Source organism: Drosophila santomea, chromosome 2L (genome assembly GCF_016746245.2).
Source record: "Drosophila santomea strain STO CAGO 1482 chromosome 2L, Prin_Dsan_1.1, whole genome shotgun sequence".
Taxonomy (NCBI): Eukaryota; Metazoa; Arthropoda; class Insecta; order Diptera; family Drosophilidae; genus Drosophila; species Drosophila santomea.
This window is the reverse complement of record NC_053016.2, coordinates 12,300,428-12,319,242: the sequence shown is the minus strand read 5'-3', so window position 1 is coordinate 12,319,242 and position 18,815 is coordinate 12,300,428.

Sequence of the window (18,815 nt, the reverse complement as noted above, 5' to 3'; positions counted from 1 at the left end):
TTCCTTTTGGCTGCTTTTCAATTACTTGCATTTGCTATTCCCATTGTCACGGCTGCTGTTGCCTTGCATTTTCTTGCCTTTTCTGGCCCACGAGCTTGTCAACAACTCCATTATCGCTTGCGACACTGTGCAACATCATCCCACACTCCCACCTCCTCCCCCTCCTCCTACCCCTCCCCCCTACTCCTTGCCAGCGCACTATCTCTTTACTAGACAAGCAAATTTAAATCAATTAAGTAATCTTATTGCCACTGCTGCAGCTTCTCGTGTTGCCTCTCTGAAGATGCTCTCTGCCCTTTGCCACTTCGCTGTTGCCTGCTTTTAGGCACTGCAAAGCCACTCGAACGTACACCGCAAGAATTTGCATGCTGTAAGTATCAAATTGAGGAATTTCGGAGTGAGAAACAAGCTTTCAAATAAAGATTACAATTATAATGAAATAAATGTTTAAAAGGCAGTTATTTAAGTGACACGATTGCCAGGCTTTAGGTTTTCACTGCATGCCTTGTCCAGTAAAATCAACTAGAACTCTATAGATATTTCTCTCTGTGCACAGAAGAAAAACATTAACACACGCCCACACTTTTTATGTGTCAAGCATTATAACTGTGGCCATTTCTTCACATGTGTGAACGTCTGGCTTTATGTGTGTTTATGTGTCTGTCTGCGTTTGTTGGCTGGCAAACTTTTGCTGTGTTGCATATTTTGTGCAGATTAATTAAATTGCTGGCATGAAGCCGGTAACGAAATGGTCGGGTAGGCGTTAAGGGGGGCGGGGGGAACTCTTTCGGCAAAGTATGCTCAGAGAGATTGAAGTGCATTATTAAATGTTTTTTCCTAATAATTCATGGATGAGAGAACTAAACAACAACGGCAACAACACTTTCGCCTTTTCCAACCTCGCTGGCATTTTAGGAAAAGTTCTGTTTTCGCAATTAGTTAAAAAGAGCGGCGTGGCAAAAGTTCACTTTGTTTTGTATGAACTTGGGGGAAATGCTTGTAAGTAATTGTGGTTCATTACGTAATAAAATATTAAATAACTGTTCAGTTCGATGCCTTGTGTGCCTGTTTATTTGAAAAACACTTGCATCAACAGAAAACTCGATTAATTGCTAATCGCAGTGGTATGTTTAAGCTAAATGCATAAAACATATGAGCAACTGCATTCGTTTTGTATTCACAGGACAAAGAAATGCAATTCGCAAAAATTCTGCATGCCAGTATTGTTCAAGAGTTGAGATGCATTTGGGCATATAGTATCTTTGATACTTTTATTTGTAATTTCATAACAAGAAAATTCTTTTTATATTTTTATGATTTTATTTGCAGTCAGATTACCGCAGAAAATAATGTTAATACAATGTAAATATAATGTTAATGTTATCGCCTAACAGACAAAACAAAAGAGTTAAATATGATTTTGATTCCTTGCAGGCTCGACTTTATAAACTCCTTTAACATTATTTTATTTGCCATTTTAACGTTCTGTTGTTTCAACGCAGAAGGTTTCGCTGTTTTACTTTCCTTACTGTATGAGTAGCACTCACGTACATATCTTAGCAGTTTTTCACTTTTAACATTCTTTAGGAACAGTATCTTATAGTGTCTCACAGTATCTTAGTATAGTCCCTACAGAAGACAATATCTAGAGCATGGGTTAAATGGATTAATATCTATTAAGCTAGTTCGTTGAAACAATCATGATAATTTCTAATATTTTTTTGTTTCGTTGACAGTTTATGCCTTGGTGAAATAAATAATACAAATCATTAATGATTCCCGGAGAGTAAGACGATCATTTAACACCTCTTGAAATGGCAGACCGATGTGCAAGTGTTAAGCAAGTGGGAAATTTACTCCTTCAAGCAGAATCAGTAAGACAACAAAAAGCTTTAACCCCTCGCTGTTAAGTGCCAGCAAAATGTCCTTTACGGAAAACGAGGGAAGTTTACCCGCAAACAGCGAAAGAGAATTTTATGTTATGCGTAACATATGTTACGAACAGTAAGGATAACAGCAGGATTACAGTTACCTAACTGTAAACCGTTTTACATTGGCTGATAAGTTGTTCTTACCACTTTGTGTTCCTTAAAGTTAGTGGAAACATATTGGATTATCCCTTTCGTCTTTAATCGTCCGAGTAGAACGTAAAGTAAATTTATTACAGGATAATTATAGGTCATAACATTTTTGAATAAATTGCCCTATCGAGTGCACTTCTGCCCACATGTAAGCAAAGAAGAACCAGTGGCGCCTGGTGTATGCAGCACTTACGCCCTTTGCCATTTGTTAGCAATTAAATGTATTCACTTGACGAAGCAATTTTCCATTCACAGCTTCCAAAGGCGTTTCGCAAAGGTAGCCTTAGACAATAAAAAGTCTTGGCCAACTTTTCATGTGACCAACAATGCCTACGAGCATAACTAAAGGCGTTGCCATGAGAAAGGTGGTTTGAATTGTAAAGAAAAGTAAATGTATAGCCTTGGCATTTTAAAAGTTTATGAAAGCACATGTATTTGATTTTCGGAAGTATTGTTGATTGAAGTATTTATCGTCCTTGAACGCATTTCCCTAACTTATTTAATTAACTTCAATTTCTTCCAACCGCCGCACGAAGTGCTTCTTCGTAAGTCTTTTAACTTGGATTCGGCACTTGATTCACGACTCACAACCGATGTCTTCCGAAGTGTCCTTGCACGGTAATAGTGTTGTAACCAGTCCTTTAAGATAAAACTGTAGCTTGTCTATATAAATAAACTTAAGGGGTAGCAAATATACCTAATGATTTTGGGGCAAGTGCTTTAATTTCTTGATTTTCACTTGGCTTGAAACACAGTTTAAAGTAGATGCAGCTTACGCAGAAATTCCAATTCCGCTTGCAAATGTATCTTCATACAACCGATTCGTGGCAGCAACGGACATTTTATGAAGTATTTATCTTACTTTACCCAACGCTCAATGTGTTTGTTCTCATTCATGTTACGTGGCTTGTTTACACTTTGCTCCTTGCTCAACTGTCACCAAAAACCAACAGCACACACCGTCGTCGACTCGTCCTGCCATTTAAGTGCCATATAAATTCATTTTCCCACCCAGCGAATCCTATTTTCACCCACTTTTTATGCAGTTTCCCTCGCAGTTCCGCTGCGAATGCATTTTAAAGGGCACCCTCCTCAAGCGCCCATAAGTATGCAATAATTTCCTCCTGACTTAGGCAGTCGCCTCCTGGCAATTGTTGCGCCTGCCGTGAGTTATGTTGCCACTACAGACGGACTCTGCGACACTCTGTAAATTATCCTGCAAGCGGCACACGAAGCAATGGCCGCTTAATTGCTGTCCCGATGCCATTCTACCGATAAGCCACAAAAATGACCGGAGGAACGATGTCCGGAGTCCGGACTCCGGAGGCGATCGGTGCCAAGTAGGTTGGCTAGCAGCACGGCTTAAAGGCTGCTTTTCAGGTCACTATTTACAAAACTTCTTGTATTTCAATGGGAGAAAATCAAAGTGGTTTGTTTTCCTACTGAAGGATCAATCATATGTTACGGAAAACCTTGTTCCATTTCAATTGATTGATTTGTTCAATATATTTATTTTAAGCACATACTATGGCATATTTTTTGAAGCCACAGAATGCAAATCTCGATTTGAAACAAATTTAAGTAGATAACTTTTTTTGCCAACCCAGGTATACATTGTTTAGTAAGAGCTCTTCAATCGCCCCGGGCATTCCTCTTTCCCGTAGCCAAACTGCAGCTGTGTTTACCTTGAAATTTTGGTTTTCAATAATATTTGGCTTTGGCTTTCGCGTGTGTGTGTGCAGCGTGTGTATGTGTGTGTGCAGCGTGTGTGTGTGTGTGTGTGCAGCGCGCGTGTGTGTGTGTGTGTTTGCTAGTCTACATGTCTTTTGCAAAAATAGCAAATGCATAAATGTGGTTACGCAGCGGAAAAGGGAAAAGGCAAGCCAGAGAAAGGAAAAGAAAAGCGAGGCCCTGCGGAAAAGCGGGCGGTTTTGCGGGGCGGGGGGGTGAAAGTTCAGCGGTGTTAGCGTTATCTGTGCAGCGACAGCCATATTTACCTGCCAACCTACAAAAAAATTATATATGTATATATGTGGGTATGATAGCTACTTGAGTTCAACGGCAAAATTTTCTTGCATTTATTTTGTCTGTGTGTTTTTGTCTGTGTTTAGAGTACTCGAGTGTGCGGGCTTTCCAGCCAGCAATTCACCTGTATGCCACTTCAAAAGTGCGGGGTAATCGAAAAAAAAGGGTAGCGTACGGGAAAATGCTCTAATATGCTAGAAAATTGAAGAAAATGCAGGCAAAGAGCTAAAGCAAATACAAATGCCCCTTGAATGAATTGAAAGATTGTAAAACAAATTAAATTTTTAAATGCATTTTTCGATTTAAACCAAGGCTACAAAGCACTTGACACACCAACCACAAAGAATATTTTGCATGACAACCTCTGTTTCAATTGCCAACTTTCAACTTCAATTCATAATCTTTTCCTCTACCGTTTTGGCAGGAAACTAAATGCCTAATGTGCCAAAAGATGCAAAGCAAGGCATCTGGAGAAAGTTAAATACAATTGGCGATAATCTTGTATGCTTTAAAAACAGGGCTTCAATTGATAGTGACCACAACACCAGATTCTTTTAAAATCTTTCAAAATCAGTTTACCAATCAGTTTAACTAGCGCATTTTTGATTTTTCTACCGTTTGCAGGTCTGTAAGCCAAATTGAATGGTCTTCAAATTATCGGCTTTTGCTTACAGATGGGTGTTGTTTACCCCAAACCACATGCGACACCTTTTTCCCTTTTTCCCCATTTTCCTTGGTGGTCCATTAGTTGAGCCTGCTGGCTGTTTGGCTGCATTTGCCGCTTCCTGCCGAGATGCCACATTAGCTGATTCCTTCGTTGTTGCGATTCGTATCCTTGCGCTGCCGCTGCTCCATTTTGGCTACACTGGCGGAAAGCTCGAAATGTATCCTTAAAAAGAATTCATGTTGGAAAATCAAATTGTAGTAACAAGAGAAAACCGCCTTCAATCAAGTATTTAGTTAGAAGTATCCAATATGTAAGGATATATAAACAAAAAAACAGAATTTTTTCGGGAATTTAATTGAAGATATGAAAATACCTTTAGATCAATTTGATTAACAGTCTTTAATCATATATATTTTTTTTGTTTTAAGACATTCACATTCCTGGATTATTTTTGATTATTTGATTAACAGTATTAAATCATATATTTTTGTTTTTGTTTGAAGACTTTCACATCCCTGGAGTTTAGCCGTGTTTGTTTGATTCTGGACAAACTTTTTATTTTGTGGTGTACTTTTCCGCACTTTTGCCCCCCTCTGCACTTTCCTGAAGCATTCGGAGTTTTGAGTGTTTGTCTGCGTGTCTGTTTCAGCTATTTTTATACGATTTGCTATTTTTTCCGGACTTTTGTTTGCCATTGTTGCTGACCCCCCACCAGCCCTTCCTCCCCTTTCCCCTTCCTTCCTTCCTTCCTTTCGGATCTAACCCACCGTTCACCTTCTTTTTTGCTCCGCACTTCGCATAAAACTGACGCCAAATTTCTTTGGCGTCAACCAGTGCACAGGACCTTCCACACCCACACACTGATAGCGGGCGGGATGCAGAAAAAAAAAAAAAAAAAAACCGAAAATTGTTGGTTTAGTTGGTGGCTCTGACTTTTCGCGTTGTGTCTCTAACTTTTTTTTCATAGTTCGATTTTTCAGGTTCCATGTGGGTGTGTGTGTGTGTGTGTGTTATGGTTTGGTAAAAAAATATCCAAAAATAATAAATGCGTTGCTCCATATGTGTGTGTGTGTGAGCGGGTGTGTGTGCTGTGCAGTTTGTCAGTTTGTCAGTTTTACTGGAACTTCTTTGCCTTACATGCGAGTATGCATTGCATGGTGCACTCGCTGCTCCCTTTTCCACCTGCGTGGCAAGCAAAGTTTCGCCCTGCATATTGGTAATTTATTAGCATAAAATGCCAGCAACGCGTAAATAATGCACAAACATTTTGTTGTTCTCGCAACATTTAGCTACTATTCCGCTCGGGCTGTCCCCCACATTTGATTGCATCCGTATTCCCCAACTAGATGTATATATATATCTGTTTATATATAGATATACATATGTATATTGATTGTTATTGGTTTTTCTGGCTACCGACTGAGCATAAAATTCATTTCCGCCATATTTTCATGTCGCTCACTTGTCACACGACCTGAAGCCGATCCTGTATGGTTTTGCTTTGGTTCTCCGATTTTTAACACAACTTCATTACAACCATAACAGCACACGGCCACGCCCCCCACAATGTACACGCCCATCGTTCGCACTGTGAGGTTCAATATTTCCGGTTAGAGTGCGACATTTCATGCGACTCTCGGTTGAAGACTCTTTCCGGGTCAAGTTTTCGACTACTGGGCTCTCGCTCGAGTGATTTCCTTTCGCCATTGACATGTGACAAGTTTGTTTTTCTCCAGCAGCAGCAGCAGCAGCAGCAGCAGCACTATGGTTTAAAGTTAGTTATGACTTCCCCAGCCATGGCAGTAGGTAAATATTTGTATTTTTTTGGGATTTGAATCAGATTCATGAAATTACTCTGTCGAATGCCTAGTGGGGATTTTTGTGTGCTCAAAAAGGACACACAGGAGCTGCAAAATAGTCATATAGTGCTGCATATTTGCTTAGTTGTGTACGAGGATGCAGAGTTTGAGTGATTGTAATAAATATTAAATTTATTATTAAATGCCTCGTGGCCGTGTTAGGCATAAAAAGTGCTTTGTTTAAATATATTTGGCAGAAAAGTGCTCACAAATGCCGTTACTTTTACGACCTGATAGAGTTTGATTGGCTAGTTCATATAGACATCTGTCAACGTCTCTGTTAAACTTTAAAAACTACTTTAAAACAATGATATTTCTTTTAAATTTGTACATCATTTGTTTACCTTTGTATGCAATATTCTATGCAATTCATTATAAAACAACTGAACTTTGAAGCTTTGCAATTAGGTAACCATCTTAACTGTTTGCTCCCGTGAAAGTTACTTTCATATTTTTAGGTCTATGGACACCCACTCATGAGCTGCATAATGCAATGAAAATATAAAATGCATGAATATCCTTGGGCGGCTAAAAAGCAAAATCTTCAAATATGTTGGCCATAAAATGGGTCACAAGTCATTCAGCTGATGCACCACTTGCAGCAGTGGCACTTTGGCCCAAAGACATTTGGTACTGATAAGGCAATGCTGCTTAGTTATGCAAGTCGAGACAATGATGATACGGCTGATGATACGATGCCAGAAATGAATTTCAACAAATTCAGCGACCCAAATCGGAAAGGGGGAATTTGTTGTTAATCAGACAAATGACTGAGAGACAACGGCGCTTGGCAGCGACGACCTTAATTTGGCGGCTCGTATGTACCTTTTGGCCATAAATAATTAGTCATTTGGCTCTGTGGCACACTTAACAGGCCATTTGCATGCACCGAAAAAAAGGGGAAACACACACATGCACACACTGACACACACACTGACAACACACACATGGGCACTCAGGATATGGGAGCAAACACGTAGCCTACTTAATGGCGCCAAATGTTCGTTAAATGGTTCGCCGTTTGCGGTGTGCGAATTGTTTTAATTGAAATGGAAAACGCGTAAATTTAAGTGAAATGCTTATGTGCTCGTATTCGCTTGTATTCCTATTCGCATTCGCATTCGCAACAGTGTTTGTTTTTCTATTTGCATTCAATTTCAGTTAGCAACAAACACACACTCCAAATTGCCATGGACACTGAAAGGGGACAAAGAGTTTGGGGCCATCAAGGGGCAAAGTGTTTATTAACTTTGGCTGTTTGATCCACTTTGCCTGCCAGTTGCTGTTGCTGTTGGCCGTTGTCTGCTCCAAGGATGCCCGGGTGCCCATGTGGTGGTGGCAGCCAAACACAAAAAGGACCCACCCATCCAAATGGTCAGGCAGCAAACGCAGCAAATGAAAGAGCCAGCGAGTAAATGAATGAATGCATGAGAAGGATTCAGGATTCAGGATGCAGGATTCGGGAGGGGGGCTGGAACTGAAAATGGGGATTACAAAGGGGTCACACAGAGAGCGGATAATTCAAATGTAATTTACAAAAGCACTCGTTTGATTTGTTACTTGTGCCGTTCTCGCCCATCACCATCACCATCCAGCTGCCTCTGCATCTGCATCCGGCTGGGAATCTACGATTCCTTGGTACCAGTGGCCCGCGGGGAGCTGGAGGAGCAGTTGGTGGAGCTGGCGGTTCAGTAAATTAGTTGGTTCTGACTTTTGGCTAGAGGGTGCAGCCAAAGAAATGAGGGAGATCAGGCTAACAAGCACAAAACCCGAATGCCCAAATAAAAACAAAATGCAATAAAAGCCAAAGGAAATGCGGCCCTCTGGCTGGCCGAAACTTGGATACCCTACACCCCCAGGCGGATGAGCTGGTAATTGTAAGCCAGTTAGGAAATGTTGGGAAAATAAACATTTTTCTGCCACTTAAATAGATGGTGGAAATAAACTGAGGACTCTCGCTATGAGGCATATATAGGGAAGTAACCGGATTCAAAGAGTATTTGGCAGTAAAAAGGGTCTTTCAAATGAAACCTGACCAGAGCATTCAATCTTTGTTGGCGTTCTATTATTTGAATTAAATTATCTAACTAATTGGATCGGGTTGGCTAACAGTAAAATTCAACTAATTAGGCTCACACAAATTATAACAACATTTATGCCAGATATATAACCGCTGATATATTCGTACTCAAATCCCAATCCCAATCCCAATCCCAATCCCAGTGCCAATCCCCAAAGTCAAAGCCAACGCAGACATGACACTCCCGCCTTTAATTGCTGTCAGATTAAATTAATGCAAAGACAAATGGAGATAGTATATCAATAGACGCTATAACTTGCCGTAGATGGGACATTAGTTGGTATTCCCACATTGTGGCTCCAAAGTTGGGCAAACCTTTGAGCCGAGCGACACGTACAGCAAATTAACTAAATTATTGCAATTTGTTATTCGCAATAGAAGCGAAATGAGAGATAACTACACACGGTCCCAAAATATAGACTGAGATTAATGCGTGTGGAGCTGAAAGGCTGGTGCTAAGTGAATAAAAAGTCGAATGCAGATTTGCTAAGCACAAAAAGAGAATTAAAACTACAAACTAACAGCCTTGACAGTTTATAGTTTGATTGTGAGCTGAAATATGGAAATATACGTTTTTCTGCTATTTCAGTTTCTGTTTATAAAATAAACCCGTCCTCTGATTGAGGACGTAAAATCCACAGACCTTGTAATTAATAGAATATTTAGCCACAAAATTGGTTTTGGCTCCCATGAGGAAGAATCAGGGTTTTTATTTCAGTAAATACTACTGCGGCTACTACTTTAAACTCGATGAAGCCACAGCACGTAACTTGGCTTGAAATTCGATACTTTGCTTTCGATGCTGAAAGTCAGCTAGGACTTACTTAACCTGAAGGAAAATTTGATGTGAACGAGATTTGGCCAATTACACAATTCGCTGGGGAATTGTCTGCAGCAGTCTTAACCGGCAATTTGGGGGCCATAAATGTGACAAGTTGCCATATTTGTAGACACAAAATCAAGTGCCAAATTGGGGAATTTGATTCATTTGTCATTTATTTAAATTCTCCACAATTTGCAAGCTAATTTCATTGTCACACTCGAATGTGGGACAATTCTGTTGCTATTGGCATTGGGTTCGGGCGTCGATTGTTATGTCTGACAGCGACAAATGTCAGAATGCCAAATCACTGGCCATGTACAAGCGTACACACACACGTGTGTGTAAAAATAACATGGGCAAAAAATTGTAGGCAAACAATTTGTTTTATTTGCATTTCACACATTCCCAAACGAGTGATTCGGGTGAACGGCCAAAAATATGCTATCCCATAAACGTCTGTTGTTGGCCAAAAAGGAAAAGTGCCACATACATACATATGTACATATATTCGTGTGTGCCAGCAAAAGCGAGAGAAGGAAAATGTTGAAAAATACTTTTTAGCCCAGCCATTTTAATCCACTTTTCAAAATTTATTATGCAGAAACGTTCAAAAAATTTCGCGCCAAACTTTGCACCCCACCAAAAAATAAAGGACGACAATCATCTCTTTCGGTTTAGATTTTTGCCATTTTCATTTTTGGTTTTTCTTCATTTTTATTTGTTTTTTTTTGAGTATGTCTATCATTTCTTTGGGGCAGCAGCAGACTAGAGCTGTCCACATGTTTTGGGTGTCATAAATCTGCAATTACCAGTCATGCCCATCCAGCATTGTCCTGCATTTCGCTGCATGTACGACGCCGCCAACTTGCCGGGCAAGTTGGAAAATATGAAAATTCAAAAACTCGCAAAATTGGAAAATCTGAAAATCGGAAAATCGCTTGATGAATCGTTTGGCTGTGGCCATTCGCTTTGGCTTTCGAATTAAATCCGCAACTTAAAGCGCCACCGATGTGACATATAAATTATGCTTAGAGTCTGTTTGCCTGCAATTTGATTGGAGTTCCCCTCCGGGAAAGTTACCCCAGTTAGTTTGCCGGCCCCGAAAAATAAATAAACAAAACAGTTGAAAAGAAAACTTGAAGTTGACGACTAGTTTGCCAGCCCTCTCTCTCTCTGGGGTTCTTTTGCTGTCTTTATTTCGGCATGGTTTTCTTTTAGGACACTTCCCCCCACAGCCCCATTACCCTCCTCGTATCTATGTATCTATCTTGGGTTTCTTTTCTTTTTCTGAGCCGGTAATTTTTGCCATTTCTTGGACGAGTCCTGGATGCTCGACTAACTTGTATGCGTTCATGCTTGGCAGCCAATTCAAGTCGTGTCATTTTGTTGAGTTTGTGTTGAGAGTTCGTTGAGATACCCATACCCTTTTGCTGTGCAAGTATATCCCCATTTCCACAGCTTTCACCGCTTGTAATTCAAATGTCAGTCAGTCAGTCAGTCAGTCAGTCAGTCAGTCAGTCGCTTCTTCGTTGGCTCAGTCGGCACGTCAATGTGGGCCAAAGTTCCTGCCAAGCTCCTCCAACCACTTGAGCCTTGCCAACCGACTCTCTGGTTGCCTTGTCTTTGCCATCGCCCCCATTTCGGTTCCCATTCCCATTGGCATCCCGCTCCATATGCAGGATCTCCTGGACAGGTGTTGTCTCATTTGTAGCACTGCATGCGTGTGTGGTCTCCTAGTTTTTCCCCGACTTTTCCGTCCATCCAGTTTGCGGTTAGCAGGCTGATGCTCGATGCTCGATGCCCTATCTCTCGTTTTTCGTTTCGTTTGCCTTGCGTGAGTCCTGTGAAGCTGGCAGAAATAAATTATTTATCGAACTCGGTTCGTCGGGCACACGAAAATTCCAAACACAATAAACGAACATACATGGATAAATTGATTCCTGCTGAGTTTCTGGGTAATCAACTGAAATCTTTGGCAATCATGGATCAAAGAGTAAAAAGCACTTTGCCAAGTTTTTACGCAAATGTTTAAACGTCTTAGCAAGGAACTCATTTACATTTATTTTTTTAACACAAATCTGTGGTGCTTAAGACACTGCCTATAATAAAACTTGTACTTATTAAAGCTCAAAATATTGTTAAATCCGTTTGCTGAGAGTATTAAATCTCCAAACACCTCGATCAATCCAACTTAGTTGTAAAACTCATTCAGGCATTATATATGTACATAAATTATTTAACTAAAATCTATGTCCTTTACAGGGTTAATAATTCCATACAGTGTTCTAAACTTTAAGTTAATTTTCCCAGACTATATCACAGTCGTAAATATTTCCAGGGGTACTAACTCATTTGAAAGCTTTTCGAGTCTGTAAACTCAGCCGGAAGTACGAGTATTCCGCTTTTGGCCAACGCATGCCCCATGGAAACACGCTTAAATATTTACCCCACTACTTTTCGACTTTGCATCAGGTCAGTGAGTGAATTCATGGCGTTGTCAACTGGCTAAAATATTCACCGACTGCCATTGTGGCGTCCTGCCATTGTTCCCGATTCATCCTTGTGTATTTGCACGCCGCCGGCTGAACTTCGCACGCCATACGCCATACGCCATACGCCGGAGTCCACAACTCACGGCTTATGAATTTTCGGGCCTTAGGAGAGAGCAGCAGCTTCAGCTTCCAGCTTCCAGCTTCCAGCTTGGCGCGTATAAATTTCATAAGCTTGGCCAGTAGGCGAGGAGTCGCCCAGAAGGACGAGGTCATGGTATCTCGGTGCCATAAAACGCTGGCTAAGTGTAGCTCAAAACGGGTTAAATTGCAATTACGTGCCGGCCACTTGCCCCAGAGCATTACTGGGCCGCAACATGTTGATTGTCTGGGCGGTTGGGCGGTTGGGCGAATGGGGTTGAGTCCTTGTACTGGAGTGAAACTACGTGTTTCCTACCTTGCACTCTGACTGGGCATAAATTCAGCTGGCAGCAGCAGAGGAACAGGACGACCAGGACGACCAGGAGACGTGTCGGTTATCTACGGCCCTGCTGCGTCTGCGGGTCTGCAAAGTTTTTAATTAAAAAATGCAGCCAAGTAGGATTTTGTTTCCGTTTTTTTTCTCTCTCGTTTGCTGGCATGCGTTGAAAGCGAAATAAATAGGCAAAATATACATATTCGATTCGCATTGCCAAATCAATCTGCATATTAACAAAAATGCACATCCCCAACCGCCAGCCGATAAATATGTACATAACTTAGAAGATGCCTGCCCAGCCTGCTGTTCCTGTCGTTTCACTCTGTTCAGTGCTGTTCTGTGCTTTTCTGTTCTCAGAAAGTTTTTTGGTCACGGCCCGTGCACTTTGGCAGCTTTTTTTTGTGCGCCCCCCCCCTTCCCAAAGGAAAATTGAAAAACTAATTTCCAACAACAAAATCAAAGCAAAAAGCATCTGTGAAAGGAAAAAATTCGGTTTGCATAAAATTACCATAATACAATTTCGATAATTTCCACAAACTACGTAGATGACAGTGGGGCGGCTCCTTGAGCTTCAGCTTGAGCTGCAACTCGACTTGACTACTGCTGACGTATCCTCGAAGGAGTCATGAAGGTCCTGCCGCCGGCTCACAACATTGGGAGCAACAACGTGTTAACAAGTATTTGCCCCAGCTTGACAATTTTTTGGCACCTAGAGGAAGTCGGTGTGACAGCGGCAGCGTGAGGAGCCATCAATCATGATGGCCACCAGTGCGCCGTGCGCCGTGCGGGTTAAGACCACGTAAGGACTAAGGAGGTCCTCGCAGGATCATCGGGGCCGCGTTCAAGGCTGACGACGTGACGTGAAGGTCAAACGCAGATTTATGAGCGGATTTACTGCGGCCGGGAATAAGTTTAAATTACCGTATTCATCAACGGAGATTTATAGCTAATTTAAAAACAATGTATTCGTACTGTAAGTATAAAACAGATAGAATCGATTTGGTATAATGTTTTGGATATGAAACAGAGAAAGAATTATGCATTAGAAAGAAGGAAAATAAAATGCTGGATTACTGCATATGTAAGGCTTTTAAAATGAATAGCTAGTAAGAATTTTACTTATCAGTGTTTCCTGTTCAATTTACACTGCAGGAAGATAAAGAAACACTGCAAATCTTCAGAACACAAAGAAAAAAGAAATATAATTGGTACAACAGAATACGATGGACTGGAAAATAAAGTGTTACTGCCGAAGTGTACTTGTATCTGCAATGACAGCAGTCCGCCCACAACAAGGAGTCGCTATCCCAAGGATTCAGCCGCTTTATCTCGGATATCATCACACCTCGCTGATATGTCACACCATATCACATTATATCGTGGGCGTATCTGCAACCCAAGTGTTTATCCACGAAGTCCTTGTGTTTTCTCTTGTGCTTTTGTGCGCGGAGCGAAGGACCACAGAGCTGACAAACTTTAGCTTATGCACAATTCAGATTGCATTGTCAGCAATTTTTCCATTTTTGACTTTTTCCACATGCCAACTTTTCTACGAGCTATTGTTTTTCCACCATTCTCCGTGCATTTTTCTTTTTTTTTTCATATGCGCCTTACGCGCTTCGCCCGCACAGCGCAGAGACATGACAAATGATGTCAGCGCTCGTGCATAGTTTTCCGGAGAGCAAAGGAAAGCCGGGAAAGCGAGGAGTTTCGAGTACGGCGGAAGGGAAAGGAATTGAATGGAAAGCAGAGGAAAAGAGCCGGATCCTGACAGTGTTGAAAAATGTGCGCTACAAAATCAACACAAACATTCGCAGCCCCCAACCAAGTTGGCCGCACTGGGGCGTGACATGTCGCGCTAAAAGTTTTTCCAATGCAAAGAATCCCAGCGGAAAAGTCCGACCCATGGGTGAAAGTTTCGAATCCATATGAGAGGGCATTGATTATCATAATTGAAATAAGCTGAGCTCAAGAAGTCAAATACCAACTAATGTGGTTAGCCAAGAGGAATCAGCATCAGCACGAGAGGGCAAACGCTGAGGGATCCTCTTAACCATAAATGCGAAGCGCAGCTCAAAATGTCAACAGTATAATCAAAATTCGAACTTTTTCTTCTTTAAAAATACTATGTTTCAAAGCATCACTATTTCACTATTTCCATATACTGAAAATTTCTTACATTTCACTCAGAAGAATTGAAGTATTCTTCTTGTTTTCCTAGTGCTTACTTATAGTATAGTGTTATCTGTATAATTAAGTGCATATTTCAATGTAACAAAATACTATGTTTCAAAGCATCGAATAATACATATTTCACTATTGCAATATACTGTGAATTTCTAACATTTTACTCAGAAGAATTGAAGTATTCTTCTTGTTTTCCTAGTGCTTACTTATAGTATAATATTATCAGGATATCATGTTTTCATAAATGGTGAGGTGCTTAAAAATACTTCGAAGCGCTAATTAAAAACTGCATTTATTTTTGCTTCACCTTACTACTGTTAATGGAATTTAAAAAATGTTTAGTGCCCATCAGTTTTGGCCAATAGGCCGAGATAAGCAAAACCATGTTAGTTTAACAGAGGAAAATATAGAAATTTCCATTTTATAAATATTTGCATTCGCACACACAGCACAGAAACCAGAAACCAGAAAGCAGAAACGGGCGTTGTAAGACAACACAAATTAATTCAAAATATCCCTGAGACATATCCATCGTCCACTGCCTAGTGAAATCTGGGTGGCTCAAGCAATCGCAGTTGCTCTTTGCCGGTGCGCATCTTAAATGTAATTTGCATTCGAGGCGAGACGAAGTGGAGTGAACTAGAGTGGGGCAGAGAGCCAGGAAAGGAGAACCCTTTGGATTAAGGACTCAAACTCGATGCTCTGCCATGGCTAATTATAATTGTCTGTCTGGCAGGAACGGCATCTAAGTCTGTGTGTTGCGGCCTGCTGCGCTTAATTTGAGTGGCCGCAAAATGATTTCGAAAGCGCTTAAACTGTAATTAAGTTTTGACATCATTGACCAGAACTCCGATTAACAAGCGAGACGGGTAGATATACATACATATATCCGTGAATGATTATCTGGCCTGGCAGCCAGTTGCCGTTTCCGTTTCCGTTCAGTAAGGAGATTTTAACAAGCATCAACTTTTGCTGGGAAAAAAAGGCATTTCCCAGCACTTTGTCTTCACTTCAATTTCTTCGACTACTATTTACGCTCCGCGGCGGATGTGTGTCAATAAGCTGAACGAGAGAGCTGAATGCTGGGCCAAGCGTTTTAAAACTTGCGTCTGGAGAGGCACTCATCTCCATTTGAGCCATAAAGCTAAGTAACTTAAGCACAATGCGGCATCAGTGAAAGCGAGCTAGCAAAGTTGCCACGGCGACGAGTCAGCGGAGTCAGCGGAGTCAGCGGAGTCAGATGGCGGGCAATTGGCCAAGTTATCATAGAAATGAGTTATTTGTTAGATCCATCATCGTGAATGCATAAAGGAGGGAAAACACAGAAAATTCAGCGAAAGGACGCGGCGACTGACCGCGTCCACATAATCAAAAAGCAAATTGCATGGCACGAAAAAATAAACATAAATTTCAACTGCAGACTATAAGGCAGCTGAAAAACTAAAAAACTGAAAAGTGAAAAACCACCAGTACAAATACCAAGGAGGTCCAGCTGAGAAGCTGCGAAGCGTTTGGGCGGAAACCAGAAACTTGTTAACAAAATTGCTCCGAGTTCATTGACAGTTGATTGCGATGCAAGTGCAAGTTTCGCTTTTCAGACTGCACTGTTCAAATTAAGTGCCTGTTCTCAAAGACTAAGTGAAATATCAAATAAGTTCAATGCTTACTTTTCTGCTTCCCGCCATTTGTTTTGTATAACTTTGGTGACGAAAAACCTTTTAGTCAAACATGCTTGTTTTCTTAGACTTTTCTCAATGTTCAAAGTTCAGCAGAGCATTGCTCAATCAGCATGAAAAACATTAAATTACGTAAGACAATGTGTAAGCCATGAGAAATGCACAAAGTTTTCGTGCTGTGTGCGAATGTTTTTCCCGATCATATGGCTGGAAGCCACACAGCATTTTCGTCCTGCCTTCCAGTTCGCTTAAAAACTGTAGTCTACTTAGCAGGGCACCAGTAGCGGCAGCCAAACGAAATTCATTATCAAAAATGGCTCGAGGCAGCTGGCCGGCAAAAGATGGGAGAGATGGCTGCTGCTCACCTTTAAGTTGGCCGGCCACCTTGGCTAATGAATGTCTAAGGGGTGTGGTGGCAGAAATGACGCGGGTCGCCACTGAAATGTCAACTGGCGCATGCCTTTTGGCCAAGTAATTATGTTTGATGACCCGGCGGTCGCTTGCTCGCTTCTTTCTCCCTCTATCCATCGTCCCCTCTCGCTCACTCCGTCGAAAAGAAAGGCAATGGGAGGCGATGGAGCATGGCGCAAATCAGCAGGAGTGGCGCCGAGATTATAATGCAAATGTTTAATGACTGGGCCATCTATTTTGGCAAAAGTAATAGGACGAACTTTGCAATCAGTTCATAGTTTGGATGGCTTAATTTGTTGGCTTATCGTGAATAGAGTTAATGCTGCATTTCATTGTTTGTTTAATTTGCCATATTATTACAACCATCTGTCTCGATCTCCATGTTTATAAAAGTTCCAGAACGAGTTTCGCTTAAAACTACATTAAGTGGAATCTTGTGCTCTTTAGAACGTTTGTGACGATTCAAAAATTTAAATTTTTAAAATTTATGAATACCATAGGTATGTAAAATCGCATTAAACAACTACTGATCAAGAAGTTCAACTCACTCAAAAATATGCTAAATTTATTTGAAAAATGTATTGTACTATTTCATGGTAGAATCTATAAAGATTCCTTTGCCACCTTTCGTATTTAACTACACTTTCTTAATCTCCTTAGGGCCATCTATCATCTGGCAGCTGAAATGAAACTGCAAGGAATTTATGGCAAAAGACTCTGTAACATACATACGTGTTACTTCATACGTAAGTACGAAACTTACTTATAATGTATAATATAAGTCAAGTAATGAAGTGCGAAATTCTATTATTTGCCGAAAACGATTTTGCAAAGAACATCATTTTCGAAGCTGTGATCGAAAAGTAATAGAATTTTCGCTGTAGAATATTTGACACAAATGTTACATTAGACATACGTCGTACTTCAATTTTACATGTATCATACATTATATTGACACGGACACGTATAAGATACAAACACGCTCCCCGCGGTAAAAGTCCCAATTTTATCAGCACAATTAAATGCTAAAATCCGAATCTTCAGTTCAAATTCGAATTGATATTATACTTATACTTATATTATAAAATTGGTAAAAAAAATAGAGGTAAATTATCAGTAACACCCTTTTCGTTTATAAACAATACCCATAAAACAAATTGGCTGCAACAAGAATTTGCATTGACTAGTAATGTATTTTCATACCGTTTATTTAACTTTCAAATGAATGATCAATACTTCACAATATTTGAATTTCCAATAGCGACCTTTCAAACGACATTTTTGTAAATAAACATAATATCTCAGATAATATGTGGCATCTATATATAACATTATTTTTGCATGTCAATTTTACTAAACGTCAAACGAAACGATATGCATTTTCTATATAATGTGTTAATGTGATAATTATATGTGTATATTTATTTAGATTTTTGACCCTTCACGTAAAGCCTCAAACTCCGGAAATTTTAAAATTACAGGATGCATATTCGGGGGTATACACGAATAATTATGTTAAATTTTAAAATCAAAGAAATATTTTCTTCGAAAGAATTATATATAACCTTTCGACCTTTTTGACCTAATTTTTTTTAATGAGTACCCCAAAAAATGCATCCTGAAAGTTTAAAAATGATCGGGGGAGGACACTTCAAAAGTATATTATGATTTACTATACATACATATATGTATATAGTTATATATACTGTATTTTTCTTTCATACCAATTTATGCAATATTGAGACAAAAGTAGATCCTTTCGAGTTGGTATTTGTTTTCTAGTAGTCCTTATGTTACATTAGTGCCCGTGTAAATTTATAGAAAAGTTCTGGTATTTTAGAAAAAAATTAGTTACATTTCCAAATAAAGCCAGGTGACATTTTGCAAGGCAAATCATTTTATAAATCATTCAGCGAGTCGCTTTTATATATACAAAACCTCTGCATAGGTTTGAGGGAAGTCGATCTGTTGATATATGTAGTTACGCCTTTTGTAAATACTGATGAGTGCGATTCACTGACTCCTAATGTTTTTCTTAG